The sequence below is a fragment of the Rhinopithecus roxellana genome, chromosome 14 (genome assembly GCF_007565055.1).
Source record: "Rhinopithecus roxellana isolate Shanxi Qingling chromosome 14, ASM756505v1, whole genome shotgun sequence".
Classification (NCBI taxonomy): domain Eukaryota; kingdom Metazoa; phylum Chordata; class Mammalia; order Primates; family Cercopithecidae; genus Rhinopithecus; species Rhinopithecus roxellana.
In genome coordinates this window covers 103,457,190-103,476,961 of record NC_044562.1, presented here as the reverse complement: position 1 = coordinate 103,476,961, position 19,772 = coordinate 103,457,190, and the positions used below count along the sequence as shown (strand labels likewise).

At 39.5% G+C, this 19,772-nt stretch overlaps 1 protein-coding gene across 3 annotated transcripts in view; it reads left to right on the top strand.

Moving 5' to 3' along the window:
- The first annotated feature begins 16,566 nt into the window (after positions 1-16,566).
- Positions 16,567-19,772, top strand: part of PSMD14 (proteasome 26S subunit, non-ATPase 14) — a 111,161-nt gene continuing 107,955 nt past the window's right edge. For 2 of the 3 annotated variants that reach the window (XM_030916643.1, XM_030916642.1), the window contains exon 1: positions 16,769-17,131. The gene's annotated coding sequence lies outside the window, so the exon portion shown is untranslated. Of the gene's footprint in view, positions 17,132-19,772 lie in introns of all 3 variants that reach the window. The other variant, XM_010368002.1, reaches the window with a different exon arrangement.

Below are 19,772 nucleotides of genomic sequence, written 5' to 3'. Positions count from 1 at the left end.
ATCTGTTGTTTCCTGACTTTTTAATGATCGCCATTCTAACTGGCATGAGATGGTATGTCATTGTGTTTTTGATTTGCATTTCTCTAATGACCAGTGATGATGTATACCTATGTAACAAATCTACATGTTCAGCACATGTATCCCAGAACTGAAAGTAAAATTTAAAAAAAAATAACAATTTTTTTTAAAAAAAGGTATCATGGTGGTGTGTGTCTGTAATCCCAGTTACTTGGGAGGCTGAGGCAGGAGGGTCACTTGAGACCAAGAGTTTAAGGCCAGAAGGGTAATATAGCGAGTCCACCACCTCAAAATTTTAAAAAAAGAAAAGTCATAGTTCAGAGATACTGGGCTGTAAGGTCTCCTCCCTCTTCTACTTTCTTTGGCTGCCCTGCATCCTAATAATTTTAGGGGAGGTACTTTAGCTTCTTTCATCTATACAACTTCTTGAGTAATAAATGGAAGATAGGACATTATTATTAAAGAATTGGTTACCTCCCCATTCATCTGTTTTCAAGGCTCTTAAGAACGAATTTTTTTTTTTTTTTTTTTTTTTGAGACAGGCCTCACTCTGTCGCTCAGGCTGGAGTGCAATGGCATAATTATGGCTCACTGAAGCCTCAATCTTCCAGGCTCAAGCGATCCTCCTACTTCAGCCTCCCAAGTAGCTAGGACTACAGGCATGCACCACCATGCCTGGCTAATTATTGCATTTTTCTGTAGAGACAGGGTTTCACCATGTTGCCCAGGCTGGTCTCAACTCTTGAGCTCAAGTGATTGGCCCACCTGGGCCTCTCAAAGTGCTGGGATTAGAAGCATGTGCCACTGTGCCCAGCCCTGAAATACTTTATTTTATCCTTAGAGTTGATAAAGCCTTCTTTATTTATAATTAGTAAAGTTCTTCATAATTTTCATTCTGTGTCTTCTATGGAATAGAGGACATTCAGCATTTTTCTTGAAATAATTTAGCATTCATTTGAATTCATCCCTTAGTCTTATTTTCTAGGTTAAAAACCCCAAATTATTCTTATCTTTATTCATGTGTTCTATTATTAAAATAATTATTATTGTGGCTTTTTCTTTGTGATAAGTGTGGTGATAAAAGTTAGATATAAGAAGTGGGAGGATCACTTGAGCCTGGGAGATCAAGGCTCCAGTGAGTCATGATCACCCATTGCACTCCAGCCTGGAGAACCGAGTGAAACCCTCTTTCAAAAATTTAAAAAAGAAAGAAAAAAAAAAAAGAAATCATATCACAGGTCTGATATGTTATTTTTGTATTTTTCTATTATACATCAAAATAAGTATATTCCCATTAATACAGAAAATATTCATGAACCATCTGAAATTATCTTGCATACCGCCTGTGGTACTCATGACAGGCAATAAGAAATTCACTTTATTTTGGTTTTGTGTCTCAATCACTTTAAACAATGAGTAGATACATCTGAAGTAATGGACAGATCAGACTCATATGGGCATCTTTATTACACCACACAGTTCCACACTCCATCCCCCAAATATGAGTTTCCAGGATTGGTGGAAGGTTTGTTTGGAAAATTTCCTTAGTTATTTACCAATATAATGAACAGACCTGTGACTTCTCAAGACTCACTCTGAGTGTAGCATCCCTGAAATAGCATTCCAATCTCACTGGCCTGCAAAGCCCATATGTCTGTCTGGCTCAGAAAGGAGGTGATCATATGCAATCTTAAGTGTCAAACACAATCTTTCTTTTTTTTTTTGAGACAAAGTCTTACTTTGTCACACAGGCTGGAGTACAGCGACACAATGATGGCTCACTGCAGCTTCAAACTCCCTGGGCTCACGTGATCCTCTTGCCTCAGCCCCCCAAGTAGCTGGGACTACAGGCACGTGCCACCACACCCAGCTAATTTTTGTTTTGTTTTTGTAGAGATAGAGTTTCACTATGTTGCCTGGGCTAGCTTAGAACTCCTAGGCTCAAGTGATCTGCCAGCTTTGGTCTCCTGTGCTGGGATTACAGGCATGAGCCACCATGTCTGGCAACACAATCTTAAGTGTCACTGAAACCTAATATTTCACTTGTGTTCACTTTAGAAAAAAAAAAAATAACACAGAAGGAAATGACATTGGTTGCATATAAATTGCTTCCCTCCCCCAATCCCACATACTAGTTACTATGAATTTTGAGTTCTGCTACTAATTACATTACCTTTCCCATGCAACGTATCCTCATTTTACTAAGCGTGAATGAAGAGTTGAAAGTATGCAAAAAAGGATAGCTAATTCTAGAGGAAAAAATGTGCCCAAGTCATGAATTGGCATTTCAGAAAAGAAAAAATATAAATGGTCAACAAATATGAAACACATTCAATCTTATTAGTAATTAGAAACATGTTAATTAAAACAAATAATATATCACTCTATTTTCATTAGATTGTCAAAAATAAACAAGTCTAACAACACTGTTAGTGATGGCACAAGGTAATGAGATATTCTGAACATTACATTGGAATACAATTTGGTACTATCTAGTAAAACTGACATGTATGTCTTAGAATCTAGCAATTTTACTTCTAGATATACATTCTTGAGAATCGCTTGATGTGATACACCAGGGGACACACAGAATATTCACAGCAGCATTGTTCATAATAGCAAAAATCTGGAAACAATCCAAATGTCCATCGACTGAAGAATGAATAAATAGTGACAGCCATATAACAGTGAAACGTCTGGAGAAGACAGATGCACAGACAATAGAAATCTGCAAGTCTTCAGCTTATAGATGGCAATTCAGATTTTAAGCCTGAAAGAAATAATCAATGGAGCCCTATAGCGTGGGAAAAGAAATGGGTCAAGAGTGACAGAGGAAGAGGGGCTGAGATATCCTTCTCAAAAAAGTAGAGGAAAGAAAGGCACATAAAATCTTTGTTTTAATAACAATCTAATACCAGTTTCCTTTTTCTATTGTAGATTGAATGCCATTTTCTGTGTCTTCCTTAATGTTTTTTTAATTAAACATCTTTTTGTAAAGAGGAAAATTGTTTTGTAATATAGTCACCCTCTTTTTTTTTTTTTAATCTTAATAATATACTGGACCAGGTGTGGCGGCTCACGCCTGTAATCCTAGCACTTTTGGCGGCTGAGGCGAGTGGATCACTTGAGGACAGGAGCTCAAGACCAGCCTGGCCAATATGGTGAAACCCAATCTTTACAAAAAATACAAAACTCACCAGGTGTGGTGGTGTGCGCCTGTAATCCCAGCTACTTGGGAGGCTGAGGCACAAGAGTCACTTGAACCCAGGAGGCAGAGGTTGCAGTGAGCTGAGACGGTGCCACTACACTCTAACCTGGGCAACAGAGTGAGACTCTGTCTCAAAAACAAAACAAAACAAAAAGAATATACTGGTTTCTTAACTTTAAGGCAAATCAATTAGTAATTATTTGATTTATTCTGTATATTTTTTTCACTTTACTAGAATATAGTAAATTAAATTCTAGAGCCTTCTTGACAACAGAGGTTATGCTTCTCGCCCAGTAGTAACTCTGGATTCTGATTTATCCACTGTATGGTGTTCTTTCTTTGTAGATGCTAAGGTAATTCTTCATTGAATTGTTGGATCAAACAGTTGAAGAAAACTAAGGAAATTACTTGAAGAGATTATATTTTATTGACACCAAGGATAGACTACATCACCAAAAAAAAAAAAAAAAAAAATTATGGCAATATCAGTAGTGCCTTTTAAATTAAATGACAAATTGGAAGTGTTTAACAACATATGGTCGCTTTTCTTTGACATATATGATTAGGAATATATCTTTTTATCAAAATGTAAAGTACCATCTGGCAGAAGTAACAATTATTCTATTGGCCTTATACATTAACTTAATTCACTGTACTTTAATATGTAAATATTTTCCTATTTTTTCTTTTTCTTTTGCTGGATCTATATTTATTTATAATACTCACAAACTATGTAACTAAAAAACATATTTAAATATGATAAAGTTGATTTTAAATTTTGAACAGAAAACAATGCATTTCTTAAAAATTCAATTTCTTAAACATTTCTTAAAAATTCAAATGGCAACAGCCCTTTTTGATATTCATAATTGTAAATCTGGGTAATCTGAAAATTTACTTTTATGATTTCGTACTAGACATTTAGTCATACTTTGTATATGAAAGGAGCTGTCCTTAGAGTTCTTTATAAATAGGAAGAAATATTTACAGTAAGGTTGATGCATTTTAAGTTTTGGAACATGTATGTAGTAATGCCACTGGTCAGTCCTTCATTTAATAAACCTGCCAGATTCAGTGGATACCAAATAAGCAGGAAGGCTTCTCTTTGACACAACACAACTTACATTACATTTTTAATAATGTGAACTCTTGTCATTTTATGATTTTAGAAAACTAAATATTTTAGAAAATTAAACATTTCACAATTCTGTGCACTGCGATGGTTTTCAAAGCCACCTTGCGTCTAACCCAAACGATAATTGCTTTAAGGACTAGCATGTGGGCTGGGCGCTGTGGCTCACACCTGTCATCCCAGCACTTTGGGAGACTGAAGTGGGAGGGTCACTTGAGCCCAGAGTTCAAGACCAGCCTGGGCAACATGGCAAAACCCTGTATCTACTAGAAATATAAAAAAAAATTAGCCAGCATGGTGGTGCACACCTCTAATTCCTGCTACTTGGTAGGCTGAGGCATGAGAATTACTTGAACTGGGGAGGCAGAAGTTGTAGTGAGCCAAAATAGTGCTACTGCACTCTAGCCTAGGTGACGGAGTGAGACTGTCTCAAGAAAAAAAAAAAAGGCATTAGCGTGTAATATTCGTATCAGTTATGTAGCTATATAAATTGCATAAATTTGCTTGTTTTTTTTGTTTGTTTTTAAGGAATTCATTATTTCAAGAGGAGTTATATCTGGATTTAAAATGTTCCTGATCTTTTAAAGTATTCTTAGCAAGCAAAGTATCTGGACAAGTACCTTCAATATCCAACATTAATTGTAAATATCTACTATGACCAGGCCATGCTCCTTGCTGTTAAGAATTTTAAAGTTTAGATGGTAAGGCAGACAAGTAAATCAAGGATTACAGAGTAGGGCTATAGGGTAGATTACATGGGAGGGTATTGACTGATCAACACCCCCCAACAAAATGTGGGAAAGAGTGTGGGGACAGGAGATGGGAGGAAAGACATTCAGAGTGGAGAAACAATAGGTCTGAAGATTCTAAGGCATATGATGGCATGATTTAATAGCAAATACTTTGGTATGGCTAAAAGAATGGGGGAAAATAACAACTTTGAGGTTTTTTCTTTTAAATCAACTTTATGGAGGCATAAATAATCAACCATAAATGCATCTATTTTTAGTGTACAATTTGGTGAGTTTTGACAAGCTTTCACCACAACAAAAATATAGAACATTTTTAAGAAACCAAAAAGTTCCCTCATGCCCCTGTGCAGTTACTCCTCCCACCTAACTCTACTATGAACCACAAAGACAACAAGTGATCTACTTTCTGTCACTGTCTATTTGATTTGATTTGTTTAGAGTCTCTTTAAGGGGTATTGTACGGTATGTACTCTTTCTCATCTTACTTTTCCTCAGCGTGATGTTTCTGAAATTCATTCTTGTTCTTGCATATATCAGTAGTTTCCTTTTTATTGTTAATATTGCATTGTAAAGACATACCAGACATTATTTATTCACCAGCTGGCAAACATTTAGATTGTGTCCAGTTTAGGGCTTTTATCAGTAAAGTTGCTATGAACTGTTGTGGTCAAGAGTCTTGGTGTGGGCACATGTCTGCATTTATTTTTGGTAGAAATAAAGTGGGATTGCTAGGTCAAATGATAATGGCATTTCGATTTTTTAAATGCCAGAACAATTTCTAAAGTGGTTGTGCTATTTTAGTTACTATTTAGATGGTATTTTTTTTTTCATCCTTTTATTTTCTTTTCTTTTTTTTTTTTTTTTTATTATACTTTAAGTTCTAGGGTACACGTGCATGAGGTGCAGGTTTGTTACATATGTATACTTATGCCATGTTGGTGTGCTGCACCCATCAACTCGTCAGCACCCATCAATTCATCATTTATATCATGTATAACTCCCCAATGCAATCCCTCCCTCCTCCCCCCTCCCCCCTCCCCATGATAGGCCCCAGTGCGTGATGTTCCCTTTCCCGAGTCCAAGTGATCTCATTGTTCAGTTCCCACCTATGAGTGAGAACATGCGGTGTTTGGTTTTCTGTTCTTGTGATAGTTTGCTAAGAATGATGGTTTCCAGCTGCATCCATGTCCCTACAAAGGACGCAAACTCATCCTTTTTTATGGCTGCATAGTATTCCATGGTGTATATGTGCCACATTTTCTTAATCCAGTCTGTCACAGATGGACATTTGGGTTGATTCCAAGTCTTTGCTATTGTGAATAGTGCCGCAATAAACATACATGTACATGTGTCTTTGTAGTAGAATAATTTATAATCCTTTGGGTATATACCCAGTAGTGGGATGGCTGGGTCATATGCTACATCTAGTTCTAGATCCTTGAGGAATTGCCATACTGTTTTCCATAATGGTTGAACTAGTTTACAATCCCACCAACAGTGTAAAAGTGTTCCTATTTCTCCACATCCTCTCCAACACCTGTTGTTTCCTGACTTCTTAATGATTGCCATTCTAACTGGTGTGAGATGGTATCTCATTGTGGTTTTGATTTGCATTTCTCTGATGGCCAGTGATGATGAGCATTTTTTCATGTGTCTGTTGGCTGTATGAATATCTTCTTTTGAGAAATGTCTGTTCATATCCTTTCCCCACTTTTTGATGGGGTTGTTTGTTTTTTTCTCGTATATTTGTTTGAGTTCTTTGTAGATTCTAGATATTAGCCCTTTGTCAGATGAGTAGGTTGCAAAAATTTTCTCCCATTCTGTAGGTTGCCTGTTCACTCTGATGGTAGTTTCTTTTGCTGTGCAAAAGCTCTTTAGTTTAATTAGATCCCATTTGTCAATTTTGGCTTTTGCTGCCGTTGCTTTTGGTGTTTTAGACATGAAGTCCTTGCCCATGCCTATGTCCTGAATGGTACTACCTAGATTTTCTTCTAGGGTTTTTATGGTATTAGGTCTAACATTTAAGTCTCTAATCCATCTTGAATTAATCTTCGTATAAGGGGTAAGGAAAGGATCCAGTTTCAGCTTTCTACTTATGGCTAGCCAATTTTCCCAGCACCATTTATTAAATAGGGAATCCTTTCCCCATTTCTTGTTTCTCTCAGGTTTGTCAAAGATCAGATGGCTGTAGATGTGTGGTATTATTTCTGAGGACTCTGTTCTGTTCCATTGGTCTATATCTCTGTTTTGGTACCAGTACCATGCTGTTTTGGTTACTGTAGCCTTGTAGTATAGTTTGAAGTCAGGTAGCATGATGCCTCCAGCTTTGTCCTTTTGACTTAGGATTGTCTTGGCAATGCGGGCTCTTTTTTGGTTCCATATGAACTTTAAAGCAGTTTTTTCCAATTCTGTGAAGAAACTCATTGGTAGCTTGATGGGGATGGCATTGAATCTATAAATAACCTTGGGCAGTATGGCCATTTTCACGATATTGATTCTTCCTATCCATGAGCATGGTATGTTCTTCCATTTGTTTGTGTTCTCTTTTATTTCACTGAGCAGTGGTTTGTAGTTCTCCTTGAAGAGGTCCTTTACATCCCTTGTAAGCTGGATTCCTAGGTATTTTATTCTCTTTGAAGCAATTGTGAATGGAAGTTCATTCCTGATTTGGCTCTCTGCTTGTCTGTTACTGGTGTATAAGAATGCTTGTGATTTTTGCACATTAATTTTGTATCCTGAGACTTTGCTGAAGTTGCTTATCAGCTTAAGGAGATTTTGGGCTGAGACGATGGGGTTTTCTAAATATACAATCATGTCATCTGCAAACAGGGACAATTTGACTTCTTCTTTTCCTAACTGGATACCCTTGATTTCTTTCTCTTGCCTGATTGCCCTAGCCAGAACTTCCAACACTATGTTGAATAGGAGTGGTGAGAGAGGGCATCCCTGTCTTGTGCCAATTTTCAAAGGGAATTTTTCCAGTTTTTGCCCATTCAGTATGATATTAGCTGTGGGTTTGTCATAAATAGCTCTTATTATTTTGAGGTACGTTCCATCAATACCGAATTTATTGAGCGTTTTTAGCATGAAGGGCTGTTGAATTTTGTCAAAAGCCTTCTCTGCATCTATTGAGACAATCATGTGGTTCTTGTCTTTGGTTCTGTTTATATGCTGGATTACGTTTATTGATTTGCGAATGTTGAACCAGCCTTGCATCCCAGGGATGAAGCCCACTTGATCATGGTGGATAAGCTTTTTGATGTGCTGCTGAATCCGGTTTGCCAGTATTTTATTGAGAATTTTTGCATCAATGTTCATCAGGGATATTGGTCTAAAATTCTCTTTTTTTGTTGTGTCTCTGCCAGGCTTTGGTATCAGGATGATGTTGGCCTCATCAAATGAGTTAGGGAGGATTCCCTCTTTTTCTATTGATTGGAATAGTTTCAGAAGGAATGGTACCAGCTCCTCCTTGTACCTCTGGTAGAATTCAGCTGTGAATCCATCTGGTCCTGGACTTTTTTTGGTGGGTAGGCTATTAATTGTTGCCTCAATTTCAGAGCCTGCTATTGGTCTATTCAGGGATTCAACTTCTTCCTGGTTTAGCCTTGGGAGAGTGTAAGTGTCCAGGAAATTATCCATTTCTTCTAGATTTTCTAGTTGATTTGCGTAGAGGCGTTTATAGTATTCTCTGATGGTAGTTTGTATTTCTGTGGGGTCAGTGGTGATATCCCCTTTATCATTTTTTATTGCATCTATTTGATTCCTCTCTCTTTTCTTCTTTATTAGCCTTGCTAGCGGTCTGTCAATTTTGTTGATCTTTTCAAAAAACCAACTCCTGGATTCATTGATTTTTTGGAGGGTTTTTTGTGTCTCTATCTCCTTCAGTTCGGCTCTGATCTTAGTTATTTCTTGCCTTCTGCTAGCTTTTGAATGTGTTTGCTCTTGCCTCTCTAGTTCTTTTAATTGTGATGTTAGAGTGTCAATTTTAGATCTTTCCTGCTTTCTCTTGTGGGCATTTAGTGCTATAAATTTCCCTCTACACACTGCTTTAAATGTGTCCCAGAGATTCTGGTATGTTGTATCTTTGTTCTCATTGGTTTCAAAGAACATCTTTATTTCCGCTTTCATTTCGTTATGTACCCAGTAGTCATTCAGGAGCAGGTTGTTCAGTTTCCATGTAGTTGAGCGGTTTTGATTGAGTTTCTTAGTCCTGAGTTCTAGTTTGATTGCACTGTGGTCTGAGAGACCGTTTGTTATAATTTCTGTTCTTTTACATTTGCTGAGGAGTGCTTTACTTCCAATTATGTGGTCAATTTTGGAATAAGTGCGATGTGGTGCTGAGAAGAATGTATATTCTGTTGATTTGGGGTGGAGAGTTCTATAGATGTCTATTAGGTCCGCTTGGTGCAGAGATGAGTTCAATTCCTGGATATCCTTGTTAACTTTCTGTCTCGTTGATCTGTCTAATGTTGACAGCGGAGTGTTGAAGTCTCCCATTATTATTGTATGGGAGTCTAAGTCTCTTTGTAAGTCTCTAAGGACTTGCTTTATGAATCTGGGTGCTCCTGTGTTGGGTGCATATATATTTAGGAGAGTTAGCTCTTCCTGTTGAATTGATCCCTTTACCATTATGTAATGGCCTTCTTTGTCTCTTTTGATCTTTGATGGTTTAAAGTCTGTTTTATCAGAGACTAGGATTGCAACCCCTGCTTTTTTTTGTTCTCCATTTGCTTGGTAGATCTTCCTCCATCCCTTTATTTTGAGCCTATGTATGTCTCTGCATGTGAGATGGGTCTCCTGAATACAGCAGACTGATGGGTCTTGACTCTTTATCCAGTTTGCCAGTCTGTGTCTTTTAATTGGAGCATTTAGTCCATTAACATTTAAGGTTAATATTGTTATGTGTGAACTTGATCCTGTCATTATGATATTAACTGGTTATTTTGCTCGTTAGTTGATGCAGTTTCTTCCTAGCCTCGATGGTCTTTACATTTTGGCATGTTTTTGCAATGGCTGGTACCGGTTGTTCCTTTCCATGTTTAGGGCTTCCTTCAGGGTCTCTTGTAAGGCAGGCCTGGTGGTGACAAAATCTCTAAGCATTTGCTTATCTGTAAAGGATTTTATTTCTCCTTCACTGATGAAACTTAAGTTTGGCTGGATATGAAATTCTGGGTTTAAAATTCTTTTCTTTAAGAACGTTGAATATTGGCTCCCACTCTTCTGGCTTGTAGAGTTTCTGCCGAGAGATCTGCTGTTAGTCTGATGGGCTTCCCTTTGTGGGTAACCCGACCTTTCTCTCTGGCTGCCCTTAAGATTTTTTCCTTCATTTCAACTTTGGTGAATCTGGCAATTATGTGTCTTGGAGTTGCTCTTCTCGAGGAGTATCTTTGTGGCGTTCTCTGTATTTCCTGAATTTGAATGTTGGCCTGCCCTACTAGGTTGGGGAAGTTCTCCTGGATGATTTCCTGAAGAGTGTTTTCCAACTTGGTTCCATTTTCCCCCTCACTTTCAGGCACCCCAATCAGACGTAGATTTGGTCTTTTTACATAATCCCATACTTCTTGCAGGCTTTGTTCATTTCTTTTTCTTCTTTTTTCTTTTGGTTTCTCTTCTCGCTTCATTTCATTCATTTGATCTTCAATCGCTGATACTCTTTCTTCCAGTTGATCGAGTCGGTTACTGAAGCTTGTGCATTTGTCACGTATTTCTCGTGTCATGGTTTTCATCTCTGTCATTTCCTTTATGATCTTCTCTGCATTAATTAGTCTAGCTGTCAATTCTTCCACTCTTTTTTCAAGATTTTAGTTTCTTTGCGCTGGGTACGTAATTCCTCCTTCAGCTCTGAGAAGTTTGATGGACTGAAGCCTTCTTCTCTCCTCTCGTCCAAGTCATTCTCTGACCAGCTTTGATCCGTTGCTGGCGATGGGCTGCGCTCCTTTGCAGGGGGAGATGCGCTCTTATTTTTTGAATTTCCAGCTTTTCTGCCCTGCTTCTTCCCCATCTTTGTGGTTTTATCTGTCTCTGGTCTTTGATGATGGTGATGTACTGATGGGGTTTTGGTATAGGTGTCCTTCCTGTTTGATAGTTTTCCTTCTGACAGTCAGAAGGACTGTCTGTTGGTCTGTTGGAGATTGCTTGAGGTCCACTCCAGACCCTGTTTGCCTGGGTATCAGCAGCAGAGGTTGCCGAAGATAGAATATTGCTGAACAGCGAGTGTACCTGTCTGATTCTTCCTTTGGAAGTTTCCTCTCAGGGGTGTACTCCACCCTGTGAGGTGTGGGGTGTCAGACTGCCCCTAGTGGGGGATTTCTCCCAGCTAGGCTACTCAGGGGTCAGGGACACACCTGAGCAGGCAGTCTGTCCGTTCTCAGATCTCAACCTCCACGTTGGGAGATCCACGGCTCTCCCCAAAGCTGTCAGACAGAGTCGTTCGCGTCTGCACCGGCTCCCGCTACTTCCCCTGTTGGTCTTCAGCTGTGCGCTGTCCCCAGAGGTGGAGACTACAGAGACAGGCAGGCTTCCTTGAGCTGCTGTGAGCTCCACCCAGTTCGAGCTTCCCAGCAGCTTTGTTTACCTACTTAAGCCTCAGCAATGGCGGGCGCCCCTCCCCCAGCCTCGCTGCTGCCTTGCGGATAGATCGCCGCAGACTGCTGTATTAGCAGTGAGGGAGGCTTCGTGGGCGTGGGACCCTCCCGGCCAGGTGTGGGATATATTCTCCTGGTGTGCCTGTATGCTTACAGCACAGTATTGGGGTGGGAGTTACCCGATTTTCCAGGTGTTGTGTGTCTCAGTTCCCCTGGCTAGGAAAACGGATCCCCTTCCCCCTTGCGCTTCTAGGTGAGGCGATGCCTCGCCCTGCTTCAGCTCTCGCTGGTCAGGCTGCAGCAGCTGACCAGCACCGATTGTCCGGCACTCCCTAGTGAGACTGACCCCAGTACCTCAGTTGAAAATGCAGAAATCACCGGTCTTCTGTGTTGCTCGCGCTGGGAGTTGGAGACTGGAGCTGTTCCTATTCGGCCATCTTGCTCCGCCCCTCCTCATCCTTTTATTTTCAACCTGTGTCACCGAATCTAAAGTGTAACTCTGTGGACAGATATAGTTAGTTTTTTTTTTTTTTTTTTTTTTTAGTGTATTCTGCCAATCTCTGCCTTTTAATTGGAGTTTTTATTCCATTTATATTTAATATACTGACTTATGTGAATCCTGAAAGAGCTAATCTTTCAAGATGGATCCCAAGTGGCTAAGTGCTCCTAAATTCAAAATGGAGCCAAGCAGCCATTTGCTGACTAGAGGTCACACATGTACTCTGTGTTCTGAGAGAACCTACAGGCTTATGAGACTTTGGGTCATTTATAGCTGTCTGTTCCTGTTTACTACTGCCTCAATCAACAACTGCTAGAAAGTTTCATTTCACCACCTGGACCTAACTGATACACTGTGACCTGCATCAACCAATCAGAACTAAACAAGCTTTTATTCCTCATTTGCATAGCAGACCAGAGGGGAACCTGGGTGGGAACTTTCTCTAAAGAAGATAATCCCTTTTGTTTTCTTGAACCACACCTTTGTTTGGTACAAAAGACTGCAAACTGCTCACTGGAATAAAGTCTCTTTTTCTTTTTTGAGACAGGGTCTCACTGTGTTACCAAGGCTAGAGTGTAGTGGCATGATCAGGGCTCACTTCAGACTTGATTTCCTGGGCTCAAGTGATCCTCCTACCTCAGCTGCCTGAGTAGTTGGGACTACAGGCATGTGCCACCACACCTGGCTAATTTTTTGTATTTTTTAATAGAGATGGGGTTTTAGAATGTTGCCCAGGCTCGTCTCGAACTTCTGGACTCAAGCAATCCTCCAGCCTTGGCCTCTCAAAGTGCTGTGATTACAGGTGTGAATCACTATGCCCAGTCTCTTTCTTTTTTAAGGAAAATCCTTTGAATTGTTGACATTGATAAGGTAGAATTTACATTTGTCATTTTGCGATGTTTTCTTTATGTCCTGTGTCTTTTTTATTCCTCTATTTCTTAATTGCTGCTGCCTTTTGTGTTAAATATATATTTTCAAGTATGCCATTTTAATTTCCTTGTCCTTTATTCATATATTTTAAAAGTATTTTCTTAGCAGTTGCTCTGGGGATTATACTTAACAAGTTATAACAATCTAGTCTGGATTAATAACAACTTTATTTTAATAGTACACAAAAACTTGCTACTATACGGTTTCATTCCTCTATTATTCTTTCCCTCCTTCCTCTCCCTTCTGTTATTGTCATATTAATACCTTACAATAAGCCCATATAGACTTATAATTATTGCTTCATGCAATTGTCTTTTAAACCAAATAGAAAAATGAGTCACAAATAAAAAAATTATACTTTCATATTTATTTATGTAGTTAAGTTTTACAGGCATTCTTTATTCCTTCATGTGGATTTGAATTACTGTCTAGTGTCAATTTAATTCTGAAGGACTCCTTTTAGTATTTCTTGCAAGGAAAATGTCCTAGTGACAAATTCTATCTTTGTATATACATACATTTTGGGGAAGTATTAATACCTCCTGCATTTTTGAAGGATAGTTTTGCTGGAGGTAAAATTCTTACTTGATGATCTTTTTCTTTCAGCACATTGAGTATGTCATCCCATTGCCTTTCGGCTTTCATGGCATCAACTGTAAATCTTATGGAGGATTATGTGATGAGTGACTTCTCTCTTGACACTTTCAAGAGTCTCTCTTTGCCCTTGACTTTTAATAGGTTAATTACAATGTGTCGAGGTGTGGATTTATGTTACTTGGCATTTGTTAAGCTTCTTTGATGTGTAGATAAATATTTCTCATTAAATTTGGGGAGTTTTGGCCATTCTTTTATTTAAGTATTATGCCTGCCCTTTTCTTTTTCTCCTCTCCTTCTGAAACTCCCATTATGCACATGTTGGTATGCTTGATTGTGTCCCACAGTACTTTGAGGCCTGTTCATGTTTCTTCTTTCTCTTCTCAATCTGTTGCCCAGACTAGATCTTCTCAACTGACCTAAATTGAAGTTTGTTGATTTTTTTTTCTCCCTGCTGAAATCTGGGGTTGAGCCCCTCTAGTGAACTTTTCACTTTATTATAACTTTTTGTTATTTTTATTTAAAAAAAATTAAAAATTGTCTCTGTCATGGCATATTATACTTTTTAACTCCAGAATTATTTCGGTTTTAAAAAATGATTTGTCTTTATCATCTATTTGATGAAACATCTCATACTTTCCTCTAGTTCTTCAGACATGGTTTCTTTTAGCTTTGTAACATATTGAAAATATCTGATTTAAAGCCTTTTTATCTAGTAAATCCAGCATGTAGGCTTCCTCAGGGTGAGTTTCTATTGATTAATTTTTATCCTGTGTATGGGCCATACATTCTTGTTTCTTTGCATGTATCTTAACTATTTTGAAAACCGAACATTTTAAATAATATAATGTGCGACACTGGAAATCAGCTTCTACCCGCTCCCCAAGCTTCACTGTCGTTTCTGTTTGTTGTAGTAGTTGTTGGTTTAGTGACTTTTCTGAACTCATTCTTTTTTTTTTAGAGATAGGGTCTGAGTTGGTGACTCAAGGGATCCTCTGGCCTTAGTTTCCTGAGTAGAGCTGGGACTACACATGTGTGCCACTGCACCTAGCTTATCAACGAATTCTTTAAAGTCTGTATTATTGTGTGTGACCACACAGGTTTCTGCTCAGTTAGCTTAGCGGTCAGTTAATGATTAGTGAGACAGGTTTCCTTAAACACCTTCAACCAAAAAAATCTCCGAGTCTTTCCTGAGGGCTTTAGTACTTACGTTGGGACAAGCCTTCAACAATCAGCCAAGCACTTTATATTAGGTTGGTGCAAAATTAATGTCATTGAAATGACAAAACCACAATTTTTTGCACCTACCAACCAAATAATTCTGCCTTAGCCTTCACTTCTTGCTTCTGTAGTGCCTCAAGGTCACCCAGAAGTTAGAGCTCAGGGCCTTCTCAGGCCTATCTTGAGTGTTCACATAACCCTAGGCATATGCACACCCTAAGCACCTTCTACAGTCTCAGGAATATGTTAGCATTTTTCAAAGCCCTATGAACATTTTATTCCCCAGTTAAATACTTTAGTATGGCTGGAGCAAAAGGTGCTCCAAACAAACTTTAAGGGTTTTTTTGTTTTGTTTTGTTTTACCTTTATAATGTATGTTATGGGGAGCCACTAGTGGAATTTTACATAAAGAAGGAGCATGACCATATATAGCACAAACATTTTTACCAATGAGGTGGAGAACGGATTAAAAGGAAGTAGACTGAAGGCGGAAAGATCAAAGAGCACTCTAAAAAAGTAGCTTGGGGAACATGGTGAAATCCTGTCTCTACTAAAAAAAAATAAATAAATAAAAACATAAATAAAAAATTAGCTGGGCATGGTGGCAAGCACCTGTAGCCCTAGCTACTTGGGAGGCTTAAGGTGGGAGGGTTGCTTGAGCCCAGGGAGGGGGAGGTTGCAGTGAGCCCAGATGGCGCCACTGAACTCCAGCCTGGGTGACAAAGCAAGACCCTAACTCAAAAATGCATTAATAAATAAATACATACAAAATAAAATAAAATAAAAACAAGTGAGGAAGGTCTGAGTTAAGGCCAAAGTGGGGAGTATTTAGAAGGGGAAGTAGTGGATTGGAAAAGCTGTTATGGAGATTACACATTTCATGGTTTCTACAATGGTTAATTGGGAGGCCAGTGGGGAGAGGTGAAAAAGAGGCAAGTGTTTCTTAAGTTTCTGATTAGGAAAATTATTTGGAGGATGGTGTTATTCACCCCTCCCCCCAAAAAATGAATAGAGAGGCACAGGTTTAAGGGGGGAAGCATAAAGATGTGGATCCAAATATTACCTATGAATAAAATAATCTTTGTGTTTTTAGAGGTATGAATATCTTAAAGCAAAAGTCTAATGCAATTGTGCTACTCAGATCAGTTTGGATGCAGGCACTGTAATCTTTCCCCACTCTCTGTCCAGTAGATTCATCGCCATTCTCGATTTAGGAATGCTTTAAAGATGCTTGTTATTTGGAACATATTTGAGAAAGTGAGAGGAATGTGGTAAAGAAGCTGCCTTAAACAGAGACTGTACCTAGACCTAGAGTGTAATATCAACTTGTCAAGTATATCCTGTGCAACTTTGCTTTTTGAAAACCTAGCAAAAAGTAGGTCATGAGTAAAACGTGATTGTTGATAATTACATGGAGAAGTGTGAATAAATGACTCTTTAAACCCTGTAAACTAAACTCGCAGTAAAATAGGTGGTTTGAACATTTGGGAAACATTAGTTTTTCCTGAAATCCAATCCTTGCAAAGCAATTATGACAAGAGGTGGATAAAGCGGTCTTACGGAAAACGGCGTCTTACCGGTCCCCTCTAATCACATCATCCCCCTTCTTTTTAAAACATTTTCTTCTCAGATAACCAGTTAAATCTAGTTCAAATGAATATTTTCGTTTTTGAGGAGCACCATAATAGTAGTGAATACCAAAAGGAAAGGGGATCTGGGCTTCGCAATACTAACAGTTCCATTTCCTAGCCAGTCGCCTCCCGGGCTGGATGTGCCCCGGTCCTAGATCTCAGCGGCGGCCGGAGAGCGCAGAGGTAGGGAGAGAAAAAGGAGGCGTCGGCAGGGCGCAAGCGGCCAGGGCGCTAAGTTCCGCCTCATAGTACTGGCGAAGACTGGAGACGCCAGGCGGCCCGCGCCGTCTGTCCTCAGCTCTCCTGGACACCCGCCTGTCTCCCCGTCGTCTCCAATTGGCCGTCGGGGAACGGAAGCCGAAGCAGACCAGTGAACCCGGAAGTGCTTCGCGGCAGAGGCCCGGGCAACTCTTTTGAATGGAATCGGGCTGATTCATCGCCGGTTCGCAGAGTCAGAACCGCGTCGGGTCTGCGCCGCTGCTGCTGTTGCCTCTGTCTTCACGTCACCGCAGAGGCAAGACAAGGGTCCCGATCGCGGCATCCGGCTCCTGCCCGCCTTCAGGTAAGACCCAGAAGGCAGGCCTGGGAGGTCCGGCGAGGCAGCTGTGCTAGGCCGCTGCCAGCCCCGTGCTTTCCTGAGTCACGTTGCCCAGCTGAGTTGCCAATGGAGGCCTGGGCCTCGAGGAAGGAGCCCGAGCTCCTTCATTCTCTTCGCCTGCTCTCAGGGATCTCTGGCAGGGTCAGGTGTGCATGTTGTCTCCTTTCTCCATTCTTTTCTGCTTGGCCGAATTCACATAATGGGAACCTCTTCTCTCTGAGAGAATCCTTGTTTATGGCCTGTTTGTCTGTGCTCTATCCGTAGTTGTTCCTGTCTTGAAAAACTTCAAAGCAGACCGAGGAAACAAGGGAGAGAGAGTAGAATTAACTTTCCCATTGAATACGTTTATCTCCTGTCCTTCCTGTAAGCCTTGACCCTTTTTCTGTTAGTGTTAGGTTTTCAACTTCCTCCAAAAAATAAACAAAAGTCCTGCAGATACACTGGTTTTGGACCTTGAATATCTTAAAAACAAAGTGTGCTACTGTGCCTGTTAACTTACTTTCAATATTATACTAATTGAGTAATTGTTGGTGAATTGATTACATTTCTCGTGTTAAGTAGAAATCTGCTACCGTATGTTCCATCTTGCAACTTAATTTTCCTGGGGATGTAGCTCTGTGTCTGTCAAAAGAAAAAGAATGTAAACTTTTGAGTCTATAAACCTAGTGACTGAACGAAAAATTCTCGAGAAAATAAATGGTAACCAAAAGTTGATAAAAATTTTATGGAAAGGCAGGGGAGAGGGTTTAAAAATTAGCATAAAATAGAGTTCTAGTGTGAAAGTGATTTTGTTCCACTGGTCACAAGTATGTTTTTAGTGCTAGTGACTTAATGCGTTTGAGAAAAGCAGCAAGACATGCACTGATACTGTTGAAATAACAAAAACGTGAACACAGTTTTAGTGCAGATGATTAATATAATGGTGGCCTTCCTGTCACGTAAGGCTACCTACCAGCTGACTCATTTGAAGTTTAGAGGTTAAGATATATAGTGGTTCTGAATTAACTACAGTTAAGGTGTGTTTAGTGAAGTGCTATTTAGTGAAAAAGACTGCATGTTGTCTTGAATTTGTCCCTAAATCTTGCCAAGGGAAGAAAGGTTTCAAGTTATGATCTTTCATTGATGCTGCACCTGTTGACTTTGGGAGTTTGGTTTTGTTTGTTTGTTTGTTTGTTTTTTTCAGCCTGAAGTGCTTGGTAAATAATATATTGCCATTTTAATTAAAAAGCTGGATGGATTTTAGGCCGGGTGCGGTGGCTCACAACTGTAATCCCAGCACTTTGGTAGGCTGAGGCGGGCGGATCATGAGGTGATCCAGCCTGGCCAAGACTAGCCTGGCTAACATAGTGAAACCGTGTCTCTACTAAAAGTACAAAAAAATCAGCCGGGCATGGTGGCACGTGCCGGTAGTCCCAACTACCTCGGGAGGCTGGAGGTAGAACATGGGAGGTGGAGGTTGCAGTGGGCTGAGATGGCGCCACTGCACTCCAGCTTGGGCAACAGAGTGAGACTTTGTCTCAAAAAAAAAAAAAAAAAAAAGCTGGATTTTAATCTTTTTGACGTGGGTCTATCTTATTTTTATACTGGCCAGGTACTTGTTAGTATATAGTTTGTGAACCCTATGTATGAAAATAAAAGTTATGATTGCTGTTTTTATTGTTACTATCTTAGAAGTGGAAGAGATTATTTAATCTAGTCCTCTTATTTCAGTAACAAGAAGCAATTATGCTTTTTTAATTTTTAATTTTGTAGTAATGTTCATTTAATAATTCAGTGTCCACCTGTGAAAGCCTTGCCTGAATATCCATGTGATTTCTTGCTCAGGAACTTGTCATATTCCCTGTTTGTTGCAGTCATTTTGACATTTCATATTCTGCTTTGTGTGTGGTACTTTGGTGACCTTATTTGTGAAATGGGAGAACTGGATTAAATAATCTCTGCTAGTTCTAAAATGATAATAACAACAATTATAACAATAAGAATAGCAACGACATTTATTGAGTACCTTGAATGTTCCAGACACTATAAGTTGCTTTGAACATATTTTTACAACAGACTTGCAAAGTAGGTATTATCCCCACTTTATAAATGAGGTCTAGAGTCTAGAAGAAGATAAAAATTAGTGTCATATAGTGAGTAGGTGGTGAAGCCAGGATTCAAATCAAAGTCAACTGGTTCAAGAGCCTTTTTCACTCTATACTGCTGTCCTTTCCCTTTACATATTTTTTATGGATTTATGTCAGACTTCTACCCACCTCCCCCAGTAGATTATAAATTCTGTCAGTACATGCCACTAAATTTCTTGAGTCAGCCCTCCATATCTGTGGGTTCCGCATCTGTAGATTCAACCAATCACAAATTGAAAATACTTGAAAAAAAGTTGCATCTAGGCCAGGCACGGTGGCTCACGCCTGTAATCCCAGCACTTTGAGGGGCTGAGGGAGGTGGATCATCTGAGGTCAGGAGTTCCAGCCTGGCCAACATGGTGAAACCCCTTGTCTACTAAAAATACAAAAATACAAAAATTAGCCAGAAATGGTGGCATGTGCCTGTAATCCCAGCTACTGGAGAGGCTGAGGAAGGAGGATCGTTTGAACCTTGGAGG